At 40.4% G+C, this 19,800-nt stretch overlaps 1 protein-coding gene across 3 annotated transcripts in view; it reads right to left on the minus strand.

The window, feature by feature from the left end:
- The window catches only part of atxn1a (ataxin 1a), a 123,994-nt gene that overhangs the window by 10,075 nt on the left and 94,119 nt on the right, over positions 1 to 19,800 (minus strand). The window contains exon 4 of one of the 3 annotated variants that reach the window (XM_037535371.1): positions 5,017 to 5,201. The exons of 1 other annotated variant lie outside the window; for it this stretch is intronic. The gene's annotated coding sequence lies outside the window, so the exon portion shown is untranslated. Of the gene's footprint in view, positions 1 to 5,016; positions 5,375 to 19,800 lie in introns of those variants that run through there. One more of the 3 variants, XM_017693720.2, reaches the window with a different exon arrangement.

The raw sequence follows: 19,800 nt of genomic DNA on the forward strand, positions 1-19,800 counted from the left end.
CCAGTTTGGCTGTAAAGAAATCAGAACCTTCCACAAAAAAATCATAATCTCTCCATCAATTCATTGCACCAAAAATCTTACTATTTATTTGATAGTGAGAAAAGCCTCAAGTGCTCATGCACCGCACAACATGTCAATGTGTTAATCATGATCAGTGTATGATCTACTGGCTTTACTGTTTGTTTGAGGGTCCTCCCTGAGTTGCATTGATTGCACCCCCCTCCCCCCCAAACCACCCCACCGCCCTCTGTGTCTGCTCTGTCTTCGTAGGAGGGCTCTTTTGCATTTCAAACAGGGACTTGATGATTTAAGAGGTGTCTTACTGCAATAAGAGTCTGGTAGCACTGATACAATGCGCTCATTATGCTGATGCCTGTTTAACTGTTCTCTTCATCTTATGCGTGCTGTCCCATTGCCTGTAGAGAGGAAGTACCCATCCTCTTCATGCAGGCTCAATGATCATCACTCATCACAGACTTCACAGCCCCCTTCAGTCTTTATCACTCCTGGTCGGCTCGCTTTTCTCATGATTTATTCACCTCAAGGAAACTTTTCAAACATTAGAGACCTTCGGCGAACGAGACACACAAAATCATGCTAACTCCATCTTTCAAATCTGATATGAACTGCCTTCTCACACATGTCAAATGTACAACTTCAGGCTCAGGGACAAATGCATAGTATAGATTCAATCAAGTATTTCCCTTTATGTGAAAAGAAGAAAGGCTGTCAAGGAAGGAAAGAAATCTTTGCTTAGACAAAACTCAGCACTACGAATATGATACAATCATGTGGTAAACTTGTGACATGGTAATACTGAAAATATTTTGCAGAATGTTATTTAGCATAATTTTTATCAAATTCTCTCCTGCAGTACGACATTTTCAGCTGTAAATGATTTACTTGCACTTAAAGGAAGGTTATGATTCATTCATTAGCTAACATAAAAATTTCCAGCAGACAGACTGCATTTGCTGTAAATGTGAAGCTGGGAGTTCAGAGAAACAGTCGTGCAAATTTCAGAAAATAAAATCAAATAAAAACATTCAAAATTATGTTTTTCTGATTTTGAATAAGTTGAAGTGAAAGTAAGTGCACATCCTCTACAGAGAACACATCTGCACATTGTAATGCACAATTACTGTTTATTTGCTGAACTTCACATAAAACTTTTTTTGATGCATTTTTTTTAACAATATGTTAAATGTAGTAAATGAACACAGGTTTGCTCCTTGGAGAGGCTATGTTAACAAAAAGGGGGTTGCATATGACTGTATAATGAAGTGCAGTCACTATAACAAATAAATAAAATACTAGGAAAGAAGTTCTAATTTTGAGGAGCTTTGAGGAAACGGAAAACTTTAAGTGTTCCAAGTGGTTACATTGTTACATTGTTCCTTAAGTGAAAGGAATCATGGAAAAAGTGTTGATGACAGAGAAAAGAGCTCTGACCAAAAGGCTTCGTTAGAAAGCTAGTCCCTCTCTTGTTCTTTTCCATGGTGTTCAGATCATCCTCAAGCTTTCTTACAGCAGAGCTGTGTGCATCAGAAAAAGGCAGTAAAGCATGCTAATGAATAAATTACCATAATCATGTTCATATGGTGTCAGTTCCTTTAGATGACAAGAGTCTTTTGTTGGTACAGTAACATTTTGCAGTCGAAACCAGAAATATTTGATCTGGAGTTGGTTATGTAAGATGCAATTCTTTGAGAGCCTTGATATAAGAAAGTCTGAAATATATGAAGAAATCCATGTTTATGTGATTTGGAAGTACTTACAAGCAACAGCCTTTTGGCTGAGCATAATATCATTCAGCCAGTAGTTCTCAACCCTAGAACCAGTGACACTCTACACAGCACAGTTTAGAGGTTTTCCTCCACCCACACATCAAATTTAGCTCACGAAAGGCTAGTAATTAGCAGATGAGCTAAATCAGATGTATTAGAGTGAGGAAACAGCTATGGAGTTCAGCTCTAGGATTGAGAACTACTTTAACAGCTACTCTATGCTTACCTTTGGAACTAAATGTAAAGCACTAAAGATAAATGATGCTTGAAAGTGAAAGAGAGGAAAGAGGGACACGTATGAGGTGAAAAGAAGAAAGGGATTTGCGAAAACGATGTGACTATAGGCTTAGCTGTTTCATAAAAGTTTGGCACATGAGCAAGACACCACAAAATCCTAATAAGGAAAAATATTCGGTATCGGCCATCAGAAAAGAATAAGTGGCACTGTGCTCTATCTCTATTTATAACCAAATAATGCCTTCATGGTAAGCAGAGAAGAAAGGGTGATAAGGGCAGAGAGCCACATATTCTAGCCTGCATGGGCAGACAGTATCTCTTAACCAGAATACACACCTGATACAACTTGTTAAACTTTTGTGGACTGTGGCAAAATCACCTCCTCTAAAATCTGGCCCAAATTCCTGTAGTCTAAGCAAACCAAGCTAGCTGGCGAAAAGCTATCTTTAGCTAACCAAACAGTGTTTGCTTGTAACACGTAATATTTATTTTTACTGCGTGTAATGAGTTCTCCACACAAGCAACACTCATCTACATGATTTACTGGAGGTTTCTTGGGGGATTTTTTAGCCATATTAACTTACATTACATCCATGGTCTAATAGCAGGCTTGTTGTCCATCAGACAATGTGGATGAGCACACAATCTTTCTTTAAAGGGTCCAAATCCTGCATTTTTCTTGCATTTTATTTTTTCTCTTGAGATCCAATTATGACCTTTGTGTGGTTGTATGTAACAAAAACAGTCACAATGAATTTTTACATGACCATTTTACAATCTCTCTTTATCCCTTAGGATTAAACAAGCTGTTTCTGTTACTCTGCTTTTAAGACTGATATAAGATACATGCTTTCTGCTCTGACTGGCTGCGCTGTGAATTAAGGCTCATCCAAAAAGCACTCAGAGTTGACACATTCCTTAGACTTTCAGTGTGAATGAGCAGAGCTAACTTGCTGTTGGCTGAATAGATGAGTTGGTTCTTGTGAATTCATAGAAACAATTCACAATGGGCTGTTTGGCAGCTAAGTTTCCATGTATGGACTGCATGGCCTGGGGAGTGAATTTTATATATTAAAAAAAAAAAAAAGGAAATTATGTTTTCCATGATATGGGAAACTTAAGCTCTGCCTCCTTAAAGCGTTGGTTTAAAACTTTACAGTTTGTTTCCAGCAAGATGTCTATGTTCCCACCCACACTTTCCCAGAATTTCACATGGTTGCCCCCAGAGGTCACATCTGACGCCAAAAGACTAGTGGTCCTGCATTCTGTGACTGTCCCCTTGATTAAGACATTTCTCCAAGCTGTGTTAAAATAGAAAAGCAATTACTCTTGCCTCTTTTAGGTCAGGGTTAGAGAACCATCCATTTTACTGTAGGGCCATGCCCCCGCTGCCCTGTATAGAACCTCTGTAAAAGGACTTTATCAAACAACTAAGTGCATTCATCTACAGGGATGAGCTGAAGAGCTCTAAAACGGTTCCTTGGAGCTTTTACTTTTGGAGTGCTAAGAGGACAGCAGAGGGGTAGCAACTGAAAAAAGAGAAAGAGCATGTTCTACTGAACGGACTACAGCCTACACAATTTTTTAATGAATGTCTGAAAGTGCCAGAGGCCTGTGAGGATTAATAATGAAGCTGCTGCCAATAACTGGTATTTTGCACATGCACACACAAACACATGCAGGATCATAAACGCGCCTCAGTCTGTTCCTCCATCCCAGCGGTATCCCGGGGAAAGCCAGCTCCTAATCTTCCACTGTTGCGGCCTCCCTGCTTTATCCCTCCGGATTAAGAGAAAGGCTCGAATCACAGCTCAGTCTGCTCTCCCAGCATAGAGACAGCACAGCTCAGCACACACACACGCACACATACACACACGCACACACACACACACACACACACACACACACTGCACTGGAGCTGGGAGGGAAGGAGCAGAGCAGCCTCTACTGACCTACATTAGAGGGAACACCACTCAGCACACACACTCGCACATGAAACAAGGGCACACTGCAAAAGACAAGTGGGAAAGGGGTTTGTATTATGTGTGGGCATACTGGAAAAGTACACCCCCATCCCCCAAAAGTGCTGCACTGATATTGCTAGGGTACTGTAAGTTAATAGCACAGAGTTGAGGGGGACAGAAGTGCGTAAGCTGGATCTTGCTGAGTACACATGCTCTACAAAGCGTGGTCAGTATCAGATGACACAAAACGTATTGTCCTCCATCAGGTCTAAGAATTACTGCCCAAGGTCCTTGAGTTAGAGCAGCAGCCAGGAATCACTGTCATTATTTAAAAATCTTTTGGAGCTGATTGGTGGGAGAAAATTTATGTATAAGAAAACCTAACTATAACACATTATTACATTATTAAAACTAGTGCTTTACAGTATTCTAATGAAGTTCCTAAAACCTTTTTTCAAAAATAAAGCCTAACAATCATATGCAACCTTCTAACACACATATCCATTTGCTCTTCTGAAAGTAATCGTAGCATTCATAAGCTACCAAGCTGTAGCTGCATGGCTACTGTTAAAACATGCTGCTGTCCCTTTAAGAGGTGGGCATGGACTTAGAGTACAATTACTGTTCTCCCTGGCTTCCTGATCGCTTCGAGTGCCAGTTCCCCACAAAACGTACCTCACTGCAGGAGCAGGCAAGGAGCGACAAGCAGTAGATGACAGAGAGAGAAAGAAAGAAAGCGAGAAGGAGAGAATTAGAAGAGTACTCTTGAGAGGGAGAGAGAGACAGAGAGAGTGAGAGAGAGAGAAAGGAGGGTTTCAGAGAGGCTGCATGACTTGCACTTTCCCTCCCCATCAGAAAGGAAAAGTCCCACAGCAGGTTAAGAAAAAATAGTCTTAAAGAGCAAGTGGAAGCCAGCAGAGCTGCAGAAGAGGGTGGACAGTCCAGTAGGAGCTGCCGAAGGGCTGCTGACGAGCAACAGGAGAGAAGCTCACAGCAGGGAAAGCTGGGAGAAGTATGCAAAGACTTACCGTAATGTCTAGAAAGCCTGCAGGTCCTTGATGCTTTCCCTTATTGGTGTCCAGAAAGGGTAGTGAAGTCTTTTAAAGCAACTCTTCTGCCCTACTGGCTACTGGCTGGCTGTTTTCCCTGTTCTTCTCTCCCTCCCTCTCTCTCGCACTCTGGATATGTCTCTGGATATGTCTCTCTCCCCTCCCTGTTGTGGATAAGAGCAGTGTGTGGGACTCCACAGCTGGACCGTGCTGCGTCCAGTGTGCCTGAGTGTCACACACAGGCTGCCCAGAGCCGAAGCCCTGACCGCCGGCTGCCCGCCTGACCGCCTGCATGCAGCACTCCAACGTGTGTTATGCAAGGCCCTCACTCTCACACACACATGTTCTCACTCACTCACTCACACATACACTCACTCGCTCGCTCGCTCTCTCGGCTCCTCCCATGCCTCGCCTCACTGCCCTCCACCAACTTCATCAGGTATTCATTCAAAAAAACATACACGCCAGCTGGCACCATGCCCAGACTCCACTCACGAGGAGAGAGAGACAGAGGGCAAGGGAGAATGAGAGAGCGAGGGAGGGAGGGAGGGAAGGAAGGAGGAGAGACAGGAGAGAGGGAGGAGAGACAGGAGAGAGGGAGGAGGACACTCACAGACAGACGACTGAGGGTGGGGAGAGAGTGAGCGAGATAGTGTAAGTGTGTGCACTGAGCAAAAGGGAGGTGGGGAGAGAGAGAGAGAGAGAGAGAGAAAGAGAGAGAGAGAGAGACACACAGGATAAAGAGCGAGTGAGATTTAAAGAAAGAGTGATAAAGAGAGATACTCTCTCTCACAGACTCACAGAAAACTCCAGGGAGAAAATGTTCCAGGGTCTTGTTATTTTTTTCCCTGCCTTATACATGGTTCAGCACTCACACTGTGCAATAAAACCTACACAGCTGTGGAGCACACACACACTCGCACACACCTTCACAGGCTTCCAGGTGGGGTCACAACTCTCTTAGGCATTTCAACAGACTTCAGAGTGTATGGTATAGTGCTCAGAGGCAAAGACGATGTGCCAATATTTCCAATGACAAGGTGACGCGATATTCAACACACGTGGCTCTGGTTTCACAAGCTCCCACTACACTGTTGCACTGTGATCTCATGCGTTATTTAATGTTAGTACAGCTGTTTTAGTGTTCAAAACAGCTGTTTTCATGTTTAGTCTATCATTTATGGTTTAGAAATGACAATGTATGTCAGAAGGTTTGCACCATATGACTGTAAGGCTTTATCATGTCCTATAGAACAACTTGCTGCGAAAGGCTACATGTACTGTAATAGAAAGCTGTGAGGCACTAGTCTGAGCACCTTCACTAATCATGCTCGCACGGCTCTGCTTTTATACTTGATGTGCTATCTTGGGAAACAAGTGTGTACCACCAGGTGGCAAAACAATTAAAATCAAAGGGGAAACCAAAGCCATGATGCCCAGTAGTGGGGAGTTCTACCAATTTTTTTTTGGCAAAATCTCTGCATATTTAAGTTAATCAAATTAAGGTTAAGATGTAAACAAAGTCATTCAAAGTGGTATGAGGTGAAATACTTCACTGCTTCCCTGGTTCCTATCACTTCTATTATAAAGAAATCCAAATAATAATAATTTCTCTTTTATGAACTACATCACATCAAACCACTCTGAATAAATAACTTTGTTTACTTCTCACCAATGGAAATATACAGGATATTTGAAAAAAATTCCCATCTCCCCAGAAGGCTGTCAAAAACCAGGATCATAAAAATGACCAAGGACTTTTGTGCAATGACACATCAGGGAAATTACTGTCAAAGACAGAAATCCCCAACATGTATAACCACACGTTATTGCTATAAAAATATAACTTTCACACGGCTACATGTTTACACATGTATTATCTTAACTCAATACAATTTCATGATAATATCAGAAACCAGGATGAAAAGTTAGGTTAGGTTTGCTACTGAGGCCAGATTCTTAACAGTTGTTTGAAGATCAGCTTACAAAACCTCCATCCACAATTAACATGAAATTGGCCACATAGCGGAAATGGGAAATTCTTCCTTCATTTGCAAAATGCATTTTAACAAACACTAATCTTACATGAATAGGGAGGAAACCCCTGCGCTCTCTGTGCATCTCAGTATCAAACTCCTGTTTCCAGCAAAGGTAGGCCTATCCTTAGATTCTAGCCTTTTTGCACTAGCTTAAGAATATACACAATGACAAAGTATTGCTGTAAGTCAGTGTGGATAAAATCACCTGTTAAATGCTGTATATGTAATTGTCCTCATTGCACTTCCATGCGTTCTCCACCAGGGTGTAGTAGCAGTAACCCTGCCTCAGCTCCATAGCTACAGGCTGCAGTTTGTTTCATTGACCTAGTTAGCGGAGCACTTTTGATAAATATGTATTTCACACTGCAGTGAGGAGTGTGGCACGCACGCTTAGTGGGGATGGCACGACACAGACAGGCAGACACACACACAGAGGGAGAAAGAGAGAGAAAAAATACTAATTGAATGACTGATCCAAGGCAGGAAAAGCACAGTGAGGAGATGATATTGACCCTTCAAATGCTTTAAACCCTGTGGGCGCACACTTTGATTCATCACTCTCAAAGCTACATCACTTGCATATCAGCTGCACAATAGTTACTTAATAATTAATGGTAGTTCTAGTGTATGTCTTAATAACTGAATGATAAATGATTTAAGGAATAATAACACCCAACTAGTTTCAACTTTGAAAAATGCTCAAAAAAGGGAGGGACACTTGGACCACTTGCAATGCAAGTAAGCAAGTGAAGAACTTAACTTCACTCTGACCCAAACATCCTTCTTGTAGACTCAACACACAAATACAAATAACAGAGAGCGATGGATGGAATGGGAGCAATTACCTGAACGTGCAGATACCCAAACCCAGCTTGTGTTTAAGTAGGGTAATATTAAATGCAGTGTGGCAAAGTGAACATGTACCAGCTTGGTGCTAAAATAATGCCAATGCCAATTGGCAGACTAGCAGAAATGAACATTATTGCAACTGGCCTAAACAACCACGAAAAGGTGAAAAAAAGCACTGGCCTCATTTTTCAGAGGCTGTTTATGCAATTTGTGTGGCAGTTTCACACAACTAACCTTAACTAACATTAGAAAGGACAGCAACAACCACTTACATCATGACTGTGTTCTCTCAGTCTACTTCTCTTATTTCAAAATCATATTTAATCAGCACAGCGTGAGGGGGGTGTTCTCATTAGGGGGCATTACACTAGTTGACTTATTTGCATATTGTGACGTAGATTTGTACTCCACTACTAATCTAAGTCATGTGTGCCTATAAGCATTTTGAACCAGAGGGGGCACTGCAGAGGCTGAAATGACCTCAATATAGATGATGTCTCAGAATATTTAGGCCAAGAAATGGTGGCAAGATGTTACTGAGGAACATATAATGCCTGACACACCCTAGCCTGATCATTTGTTGGATGTTGCTGAGTTTATTTTATTCCTGAAGCTGAAAAAGTTCTGGATTAATATGTGTGTAAAGCTCAAAAGCTCAATGACCAAACTAATAACAAGCAGTTCTAATGCCAGTTAAACTTTATCAGGTTAGAGTAGTTGCTAATAATGAATACAATTACAGTTAAGATCAGTCAGCAAGCTTAGTTTCTGAGCTTGCCTACTAATAAATCAGTCAGGTTAAAAAGGATTGTGCACTGTTAACATTTGCAATGAAAACATTCTCTGTGAAAATGAATATTAATGCACTCAAGGTAAAAAGTAACTAATCTTCTGCATCGACTAACATTAGCTAACTAACTCTAACTTCTGATTGTCTGTTTTGTAGGTATTCTTCATTTGTTTATTAGTTTGTTTATTACATAAATAATACATTTATAAGGAGTTTTTGATAAGTTAATAGCCTACTAAACTGTGTTTTTTAGTCTGGCCCACTTAAGACTGGACTGGGTGACATGGCCTGTTACCTAAAATGAGACTGAATTTAAAGGGTGGTCTTAAAGGTGGTGGACTAAGGACTAGTACTCACTTCCAGAAGAGTCTGAGCAATGGAGAGCTGGGGGAGTCTCTGTTACCCTGTTTTCACTTTTTTATATAAAAGTAAAAATGCTGACATCAGTGTTGTTACTGCATGTGATGCTGCTTCGGGAGTGGAGGCCTGATGAAGTAAGGCAGTCAGGGCAATCCCCATGAGCGATTTCCGCAGGGCTCTTCCATGGAAAGTCTGAGAGGCCCAGAGTGTGTGCGTGTGTCTGTATGTGTACAGGCAATGTGACTCAGTGCTGCTGAGCTCTAATGCTAGTCCTCCTGGAGGAGAGAGCATGTAGACAGATAAAGGGGTGGAGGAGTTGAGAAGCGCAGGAGGGAAGGAGTGAAGGAGAGGAGGAGTATGTGTTTACACAACTACAACAAACTCACGGAAACAAGCCGCAAGCAGAGGCTTGTCTGTTGTCGTGGCAACCAATTAGCCATGCTCTCTTTTTCAGGACCATTAGTACCATTTACTCAGTTTCTGTGTGTTAGGTCAAAAATGTGTGCAGCCAACAGGGAAAGTAAGAGAGAGAGAGAGAGAGAGTGAGAGAGAGAAAGAAAGAAACAAAAATAGAATAACAAAGGAAAGGTAAGAAGAATAAAATGATTAAAATAAAGACAGAAATGACAAAGATCACAATTTCTCACTCGTTTTCTTTCATTCGTTCTCCTTACTGTTGACCACAGAGACAGTCTGATAACAAAAAAAAAAACCTTTAAATCATTACTTGGAAGAGTTACATCATTGACTAAATTACAGTGACATTTACCAACAATGACAGAAATCTAAAATGTTGTGGTTTTTGTTGGTTAAACAGGTCAGCCTCTTTCTTCCTGTGTCCAAGCTGAGGACAGATGACCTCTCAAGTCTGTCTCTGTACACAGTTCCAGCCTCGGAGACCACCTGCTGAGCTTCTCATGGCTTCTCACACACATACACATACACACACCTCTCAAAAGAGACTTCAAAAGGGCTGCCTGCAACTCTTCAGTAGTATAGTGTATACTGTCTCACCCTCTCAGTACTTTCTCTCTTTGTTCTTCTCCTACCGTTCCCTCAAGCACTGAGCAATTCGTTTCACATACGCTTGAAAACTCCACTGGGAAGCACACTGGAGGCAGTCTGAACTGTAGAGGAGTTTTCTCTCTCGAGTCAGGTTCTCTGATGCTACAGTCAGAGCACACTGCTCCAAAGAAATCCCAGCAAAGTCCTGAAGTGTGTCAGTCAGTGATATCTCAGGGCAGTCCACTCTACACCATGGGGATCAAACTGCATCAGGCAAGGCAGAGTTAGAATATTTAAATTTATACTTTTGGCAGACACTCTTACGTACAGTAAATTACAGTTTTTAATCATGCTACAGAGGTAGGTGAATGCAGTATTAGAGGTTTTGCGCAGGACAGTTTGCCGAGGTGGGAAAATGAATGTATAGTAGAAGGCAGTGGTGTTAACTGCACTATAAAATCTAAATATAATAATAAAGCTCAGTCATGACCAAAATAACATTCTCTAGCTACTTTTAAATGTAAAATAAAAAATAGAGTTTACATGATTCGCACATCATTGCATTCTGTTGTTATTTATATGTTGAACAGTTTTCCAATTTTTTTGGAAATGAGGCTGTATTTTCAAGATTATTAAATGTCAAATTTAACAACCCAAAGAGGGGCCTTTCAGTTGTGCTGAGCATGAACCTTTAGCGCATAATTGATGGCCATACAAGTAACTGTGTCTGTTTCATTTATTGCTTGGAACTATGTACAAGCCTAATGCAGCCATATTGGCTCATCAGCTATCTTGTTTCTTGGCTATAGATATTTAATAGCTTCCAACAGGTGATAGACACAAGTTGAGCTCAAATAAACAAACACTACTCACTGGTGTTCTCTTAAGATGTTAAAGCAGCAGTCAGATTTTAGAACTTTTTTTTGGTGAGATGTACAGTTTTCTGCTTCCCTGTGTTTACACCACAAATCAGCTTGTGAGAATAATAACACCTGTGGAGAATAACTGCAGTCAGCTTAAATAATTGTGATGAGGTGATCACATAATAATTAAGAGTATATATAGATGGAAATATCCTTGAATTAAAGCTAATTTTATCTTTTTTTTTTACCTTTTTACCAGAGCCAAAACAACAAAAATGTGCAGTGTCGTTTATTTGCAAACAAAAGCGGTGGCTAGTATTCTGTAATGAACATAAGATACACACAATCATTTTAAGAGATCTGCAAGATCTTTGAATGATATCAGGTGTAAAACAGGAGAACATAGCAAAAGGCATAATTTGATTATTTGATTCATTAAACAATAGTATATTAATTCATCCATAACAGAAATAATCACATACACTCAGGCATGTGAAAAAATTCATACACAGCCCAAACAAATCAGAGCTCACACAATTCAGTCCCACTAAACCCTACCACTGTCATGCAACAGAGCTAATGCACAACACCCACGCTCTCTTTCGTCATGTATGTTATTCTTATTTTCCATATCTATAACTCCAGAGATGTTGCTAAACTCCCTCCTTGCCTGTCTCATGATATGCCTGCCTCAAACCTCAGAACAATGGCTCATTAGCAGAGTGAGCAGACAGACTGGCAGGAGCACACAGTGCTACAGCAGTGAACAGCAGGCAGAAGGCTTTATTGTGGAGTAATAACCTCATGCTGAGGCCTGCTAGCAGAGGAATAGCTGCAGATTAGCTTTATGCATGGCATAATGTGCTGCCCTGCAAAGCCTGGCCAGAACACCTGAGCACTTCATTACTACATTTAGAAAAGCTGTGAGAGAATTTATGGAGTTTGTGGAGGAGAGAGAGAGAGAGAGAAAGAGAAAGAAAGCTCCACTCAATACAGTACAGTACCAAAAAAATGCACATTTAGCCTACAGCAGTTTAGCCCCGCCCATTCATATTGAGGTTGATTTGCATACAGGTCTGGGGACAACTTAGGCTAAACCTTTGGAGCTGTATTGAAGCACAATCAGCTTATAAGAGTTCACACCTTCTAAACCCCCCAACTCAATTCCTTTTTTAATGTCTGGAATAACCAATGACACAAGCAAAACAAGCAAACCAGTATTGCTAGCTTATGCACAACATATTTGATTTGTTTCACTTTCATATAAATCACTGACATTTATATTAAACATTAATTAATGCGTAAGTGACTTTCTGAGTTGAAGAAATCTGAAAGTCAAAAAGTTGAGAACTGACAAAGATTTTTTCCAAGTGACAACAAAATGAGTTAGGAAAGCACTTTTTAAACTAGCACTGCTGTTTAATCAGCTGATGATAGTTTATCATATTAGCTCAGTTAGTTCAGTATGGAGCTGCACTGCAGAGGAAGAGAGAGAGAGCGAGAGCCACTTCAACATCACAGCAGCTCTCTGTGTGAGTGTATGCTATTCTCAAGAGCATACACAAACATGTACACACCATTGCCACCAGCACTCGAACACGCACACACTATCTCTCTGAGCCAAGTCTGAGGGTGTAAATGAAAACTATAAATGAAAGTGAGGAGGTCCCTGCTGTCAACCAACTCAAGAATACAACTGTACACACACACACACACACACACACACACACACACACAAATCACTCTGCAAAGAGAGATCAGGAATGCAGCTGGGTAGCTGCAAAATTCTTGCGACTACAAGTTTTTTGCATGATCACAATTCTGACATAAGATTCTTCAACAAACCAATTTTGAAAAGATCAGTATATACACTTACTAAATTCTTACATAGTAACACTTGCAAAATATATAATAGAAGCTCAAGTATCAACATAAACAGCCATTTCAGACATATTGAAAAACCTAAAATTATTAAAGTATTATTTAACTAAATACATAAAAGTAAATTAATTTAATTACATTAATATAAAATGTATTTATATAGAGTTAAATAAAGTAGTTGCAAAAACCCTGTTTGTGTAACCTGCGCTCTGACCTACAGATCAACTGAATGCTACACAGAGCCTTGCCACTGCTGGATGCACATGTAGAGTGTGTATGTGTGTTTAAAGCACTTGGCGGTAAGGCTGCTGCAGTGGGAATTTCTCAACACCAAGATGTCATTGGCAGACTTTAAGCTTTGAGTGTAGCACCTGCGTGTCCTTTGTGTCGGTGTTTGCACGACACTCAATATGACAAGCTCGCTGTACATGGCCAGTGAGGTGCAGAAGCAATGCAGTTACATCTTCTGAAATAAGCAGAGAAAGAGTGTATTCTAAAATTTTAATCAATACACACCCGTAAATAGATTTTACTATGATATTAACTTCATAAAAGTATGTGTACGGTCTCATTTAGCTGAAAGAAAAAAAGCTTGATACAGTGTAAATTCATTATGTAACTAACTGTAATTAATTTTGTAATTACATTTGAAATGTACAGGCAAATAACAGTAATAACTCTTGACCTCTAAGTGTTAATATTTTTACAGTTTTAAAGTAATTCCTAGTACTACGTGGTCAGCACAGCATTGTGGTGTAGTACTGAGTAGGCTGATTAAACATAGCCAGATTTGGATGAAATACAAGCAGCAATGGAACAGAGAGCTGCATTAGTGAGGGCTGAGCTACAGAGGTGACCTTGCTGTGGAGCTCCTCCTTTCATTTGGAGCTCAGAGTAAGAGTGAATAATCTCTCAGTGTGGATCTCAGGCATGAACAGCATGAGTGAGTCAATTCAGTTTTATCTCTCAGTTCAAACTCTCAGTTTCAATGAATCAATCGTTTCATTCAAGGATTCACTGATTCCAATTTAGTCTCATCTCTCTCGTATACAACGACATAGCACTGACTGAAAACATATGCAAATAAGCAATGGGGGATGTTCTGAGCTGGAAAATATTACTATTTATTTTTATTAGCTGTCTCCAGCCTAGAGCATAAACACAGGCATAGTGATGATATTTTCAAAGATCTCAATTCAGTCCATATTATGCACACACCCACGCGCAAATGACTGGGTTTCTTTTCTGAAGACACATACATTTTCTGGGATTTTTCATTTTATTATTTTATTATTATTTTGTTAGGGAGTTGGAATGACAAGTTTCAATAATGTTCCATTTCAGAACTTCTATTAATCAGAGTGAAACCAAATTAATCTGTAATAATAGTATTAAGAGTGGCCCGCAAAAATATCTGCACACTTTAACCATTGGTAAACTTTAGTAAAGTTTAATAAAGTTTACAAACAAACAACAAAATTACTTAGCAAAATAATATGAGCACCACAAGAAACTGATGATAGACCCTTCGGTCCAATCCCATTTTATCCCTTGGCCCTACCACTTAGCCCTTACCCCTCCGTTTTGCATGTTGACGACCAGGGGTAGGGTGTCCGGATTTTTGTTGATATGGAGATGTTGGGTGAAGTGTTCAGGCTACATGGCCCTCTAAACAGAGGTTTTTCAGAAGCACACTCCAAACGTAGTGCTATTAAGAAAAGATGGCTGTGTGAGCGACCAAGAAACACACACATGTATTTTCTCTGTTAAAGAAATGACAATAACCATTGTATTGTCTTAGTTAAATCTTGTTTCATTGTATTATGATCCTTCATAACAAGCATAAAAATTACTAGCAGTATGCTGATGTCTTGATTGCTAGCTAGCTAAATTGCCGATGCTGTTTTTCTTACAGTGGTTACAGTGAGCTTGTGATTATTAATAGAATCAAGAATTCAAGAAGTGTTGTCAGCTTCTTTCCTATACAGTGTGAAATATTTTACATTTTAAACTTTCTCATATTTGGGAGATATAGACAGAGAAACATTCAGCGAGTGGAGACGATCTATCATGTGGCATGCATAAAGATGTGGAGCTTCTGAAAAAAGTTCATTATTGAGGCACAGATGGCAGCAGCTTCAGTCACAGGTATCGGCAGACATTTGCTTTTAAAAATGGCATTGGACAGATGTTTAGACTTAAGTCATTTTTTACACTGATATTTAATGATGTATTGATTTCACTGCAGATGAGCAGAATGTTTAGGTGACACCGGGCTACTGCATTTGACTCAGTTTAGTGCATTGTTAACTTTTTCAAATTTTAAATTTGACTCCACGGTGCCAAATTATATGAATCTGGCTCCAATTTTCACAATTTATGAATGACCTGACAGCAGCATCAGTACTGGCAGACATGCACATAAAAACATCAGATATTGGCAAATCCCATATCGGTGCACCCCTTAAAATAAATGTCACTTGCTTTGACGCTTTGTTTCCCAGCATAAAGAACTTAAAACACTTGGCACAAATGTCCAAATACTTTCTGGGGCCACTACAATGAGAGCTATGTAGAATCAAGACAGTTTTAACACTTAAAGTACTGAAAATCAAATTAAATCTTTACCTCAGAATCTAAAATCTATCATTAGATCCCTGTTAAACAGCACTCTGTGCTCAGAGACGGTCCAGCCCAGTTCTCTTCATAAAGCACAGACTGCGCTCAGAGCTGCGGCCACTGCTGCAGCCAAACTCAAACCTCAAATCAATTTCATGCATTTCCCTGTACTTGGCACGAACCGTCCACGAAGCGCGGGTGTCCTGCCCACTGCCACTGTTCTGTTCATCCCTTTCCATTCACCCAGACATGTCCAAATCCTCCACTATCAGGCCAGGCACACAGAGCGCTGGGGTTTGTGTGTATTACGCTCAGCCAAAGCACTGCTAAGCTCCTCTATTACTCGCTAATCCCACAGGAGTACACACGCTCGGCAACACACAGTGATACGCTGACACAGATACACACAGCACACAGATATATTAAACACATACACACACACAGGATAGCATCTTAACAGCACACCAAGGGAACTAAACCATAGTGACTACAGGCTGAAAAAAATCATTTACATCACATGACTGTTGTGATGACATTTATTCCTAATGAAAACAAATTTTGTCATTACTGAAGCATGAAAATACATCCGTACACACAGCTGGCTGGTTGTGTAACTGTATGTACTGTATGCTTCATTACATTATCAGTTATCACTTTCAATGTGTTGTTTTTGCACAAAACAGCTCTAAAGCTGTACAGAAGAAGTCATCCAAGGGCAACATGGCCAACAATATATATATATATATAGTACTGTGTGTGTGTGTATTTGTGTGTGTGTGAAAAGTACCTAGAACCCTAAAAAACATAACATTTAAGCTGAATCAGTTGAATCAAGTGTACTGAATCAAATCCATACCGTAGAGGGTGTATTGCTTTTTTATTAGTCACTATTTCCACTTGTTTTGAGACATTCCTCAAACTCATGGTGTCCATCATTTCTACACTGCAAACAGCTGAATCTTCCAGCTGTTTTACTGGGTTGTGGTGCTACAAGTGAGCAACTAGACTAAAAGGCTCACATTGTCACTTTGAGTAGACCCTGAAGACTTTGATGCTAAATCAGGACTGAGGTATAGAACTGGCACACACTTAAAAATTTGTTTCTTTAAGGGTCATTATTAAAGTCAAAGGTTCTGTTTAAAGTTCCTTATAGAACCATTTCATGCTCAAATGGTGAAACAATTCATCAGACTGATGTGGAAGTGTTTTACCTAATTCCATATAAAATCTGTTTGATGGTTCTACACTCTTAAATAAAATGGTTCTTCATGGGTTCTATAGTGAAGCAAATGAGTCTATGCAAAACCATGAACACTCAAAGAAGCCTCTGCATGATTATACATACTGTACATACATGCTTATGCGTCTCATTATTATGCTTGCAACAAATTTATGCAGACCAATGCATCACAATGCTGAATTTTACGAATTATTTTGAATGAATTTCATTTTTTAGCACTACCATTTTGTCACCCAGGCCTAACTGACCCACACCTCCATCTCTCCTGTTCCTCCAAAACAGGCTGACCCACACCTTGCTCACTGAAGGATCACGCAGGGGCAGAGAAACACCATTAGGCCTGAATGCAGGAACCAGAAAGTAGTTGTTTGTCAAACACATACACAAACACAACCTACCCTTAACAGCAGAGATGAGCTGCTGCACAGCATGCAGTCCTGCTCCAGCCCATTCAGTCCCGCAAACGCCTGCTGTGGATCTCTTTGTGTGTCTGACAGCGCAGAGCTGGACAGCAGAGTGGCTCTGTGGGGCAGGAACTCTTAGTTTTGTGGACAGAAAGGTGGATGCTCTCGTGCACCCTGTGCGGCCTTGTCTGCCTCCATTCTGGCTCTGCTGGGCTGCATAGGCCTAGACAAAGCAGCAGGCCTGCTTTAAGGCCACTGCTGAGCTTCACAATAGCTCACTTTAAACTTCACAAGGCTGACTAATGCACACCGTGTCTGTTCAATCAAATACATGAGCAGAGTTATATTCTGAATGAGTCCAGAGCTTTTTTATGTCACCAAAAATCAGTTGAGTTGCTGTAAGGGTGCACAATATGACAGAACACCACACTGTAGGTTTATTGCTCCACATTGCAATTGCAATATGCTTTAATACAGTCTTTTGATGCAATCATAATTTTCTGCTCACAGAACTGTTTTCCTATAATATTCAGAAGAAACCCTTATCACTGTTTTTTCAGCTTCTATCTCATTTTTCCCACAGGGTTTCCAGTGAGATACAAGAACTGATTCCACATATTTCTCCATATTTATATTATTAACATTAAAATATCTTTCAGCTCTTCTCTAACTAGTCTAACTGTTCTCACACTCTAATGTCTCCACCTCACTGTTTACAGTCTCCCTAAGTTTCTAGCACTCAACTCCATAATCTAGGTTCTGATCCAATTAAACTGAATTGAATTTAACTGACAGCACTTCACTAGCTGTGGCCATCCTAGCTTACAATATACATCAGATACTCTGTGTACCTATGTGAACAGAGCATCTGAGGTTATTCTTCATATAGCATGATTAAAGATTGTCTTACATTACCTTAAACACAATTATTTATGTCTGTTGGATTGTAGCCATGCCGTAATTCATCATACAGAGTCGCTCATCATTTTTTCAGGATGCTCATTCCTCACCACAAAACATGTTTTTCAGAGAGCTCATTTACATACTGCAGCCTTCTGCTATATCAGTATTGCAAAGGCGTGCAAATGTGATAACGACTGAAATATTGCGCAGCCTTAGTCGTCCTGTATCAGAAAATGCTGTAGAATCTCCAGTGCCATTATACAGAGCACAATAACAGTTCATTGTGCTCTGTTGTGATGTTCTTAAAGTGTCTTCACAAGCAACGATGCAAGAGAAACTAACAGTGAGAATTTTGCCATCCGGGGGGGCTTTTCTTTCACAGGCCTGTGATCGCTCATTTGTGGCAAATCAAACATTTAGATAACTCTGAGCTAATAAATACATAGTGAGCAATGAAAATAGCAGAGCATCCCTACCTCATGACCCACCAACCCCCCACCAACCCCCACCAACCACCTCTTCTATAAACAGGATGAAACTTGATAGCATGAGAACTACACAAATTGGCGGAGAGAGAGACACAGAGAGAGAGACAGAGAGAGAGACAGACAGAGGGCAGGGAGAAGAGAGAAGGAAAGAGAGTGAAAGACAGAAGAAAAAAGGGAAAACGAGACAATAACAGAGAGAGTTAGAGAGAGAAAAATAAGAGACAAATACAAAGAGGAGGGGAATGGGCAAAAGACAAGAGAGAGAAAGAGAAGAGGAGAGAAAAAGAAAGGAAGAGAGAAGGGAGAGCAAAAAAGGAAGAGAGGGGGAGAGAGAGAGAGAGAGAGAGAGAGAGAGAGAGCGAGAGGAAGGGAGAGAGGGGGGGATGGAGGGAAGGAGAGAGAGAGGGAGGGAGGAAGAGAGGGAGGGAGGGAAGCAAAGAGAGAGGGAGGGAGGGAGAGAGAGGGAGAGTTGAAAGCATCAGTGTCAGGACCACACTAGAGGCTGTAGATCACTGGCTGTGCTTTAGGTTGATCTAAGCGCTGGATTAATAAACAGACATGTTTGTTCTTGGACATGACAAATTGCTTGAACACTGTGTGCTGTTAATCATGGATGCTAAGAGGACAGCTCCTGCTGTTTCAAAAACACATGACTGATGGCTTGGTCCACACATTGTGCTAATATACATCAATACGTGGTGTGTCATATGTTCTTAGACAGAGACCACTAGGATCCAATGGGCCCCTGTGCAAAAAAAAGAATAAAAATATGACCTAGATGCCTAGATGTCTTTATTAGACTCCTTATTTAAGAATAATAAGAATCATAAATGAATATCATGTTGAGAATCATAAATGAATATCATGTTGCAGGCTGTGAAGGATCGATTTGTAGATGCTGTGCCATGGACTCCAGGGTGATTGCCTTCCTGTCCCCCAGTAGTTACACCACTGTCTGCCTTGGGGCTATATGGAATTGTCTATGTCACACCACTATAAAGTTATTTGATGACTACATACAGCTGAGCTTAGCTACATGGGTTCTCTTGCCAGTAGGGTCCACCATACCACAAAGAAGTGAATATGAAGTACTACAGTAGTAATTACCATGTACTGTACCATCACAATTAAAAATGGGAAAAACACAAACAAACAAACAAACAAACAAACAAACAGTATGGTTCACTTTTTTTTTTGCTAAAAAACTATGTGATGTGTTCAGAATGGCATACTTGCTAACTTACACAGTGTCTGTTATACAGTGAATGGATTGAAAGATTACCATGGAGCTAAACTAAAAAATAACAGAGAACTTAAAAAAC

The sequence above is a fragment of the Pygocentrus nattereri genome, chromosome 27 (assembly GCF_015220715.1).
Source record: "Pygocentrus nattereri isolate fPygNat1 chromosome 27, fPygNat1.pri, whole genome shotgun sequence".
Taxonomy (NCBI): Eukaryota; Metazoa; Chordata; class Actinopteri; order Characiformes; family Serrasalmidae; genus Pygocentrus; species Pygocentrus nattereri.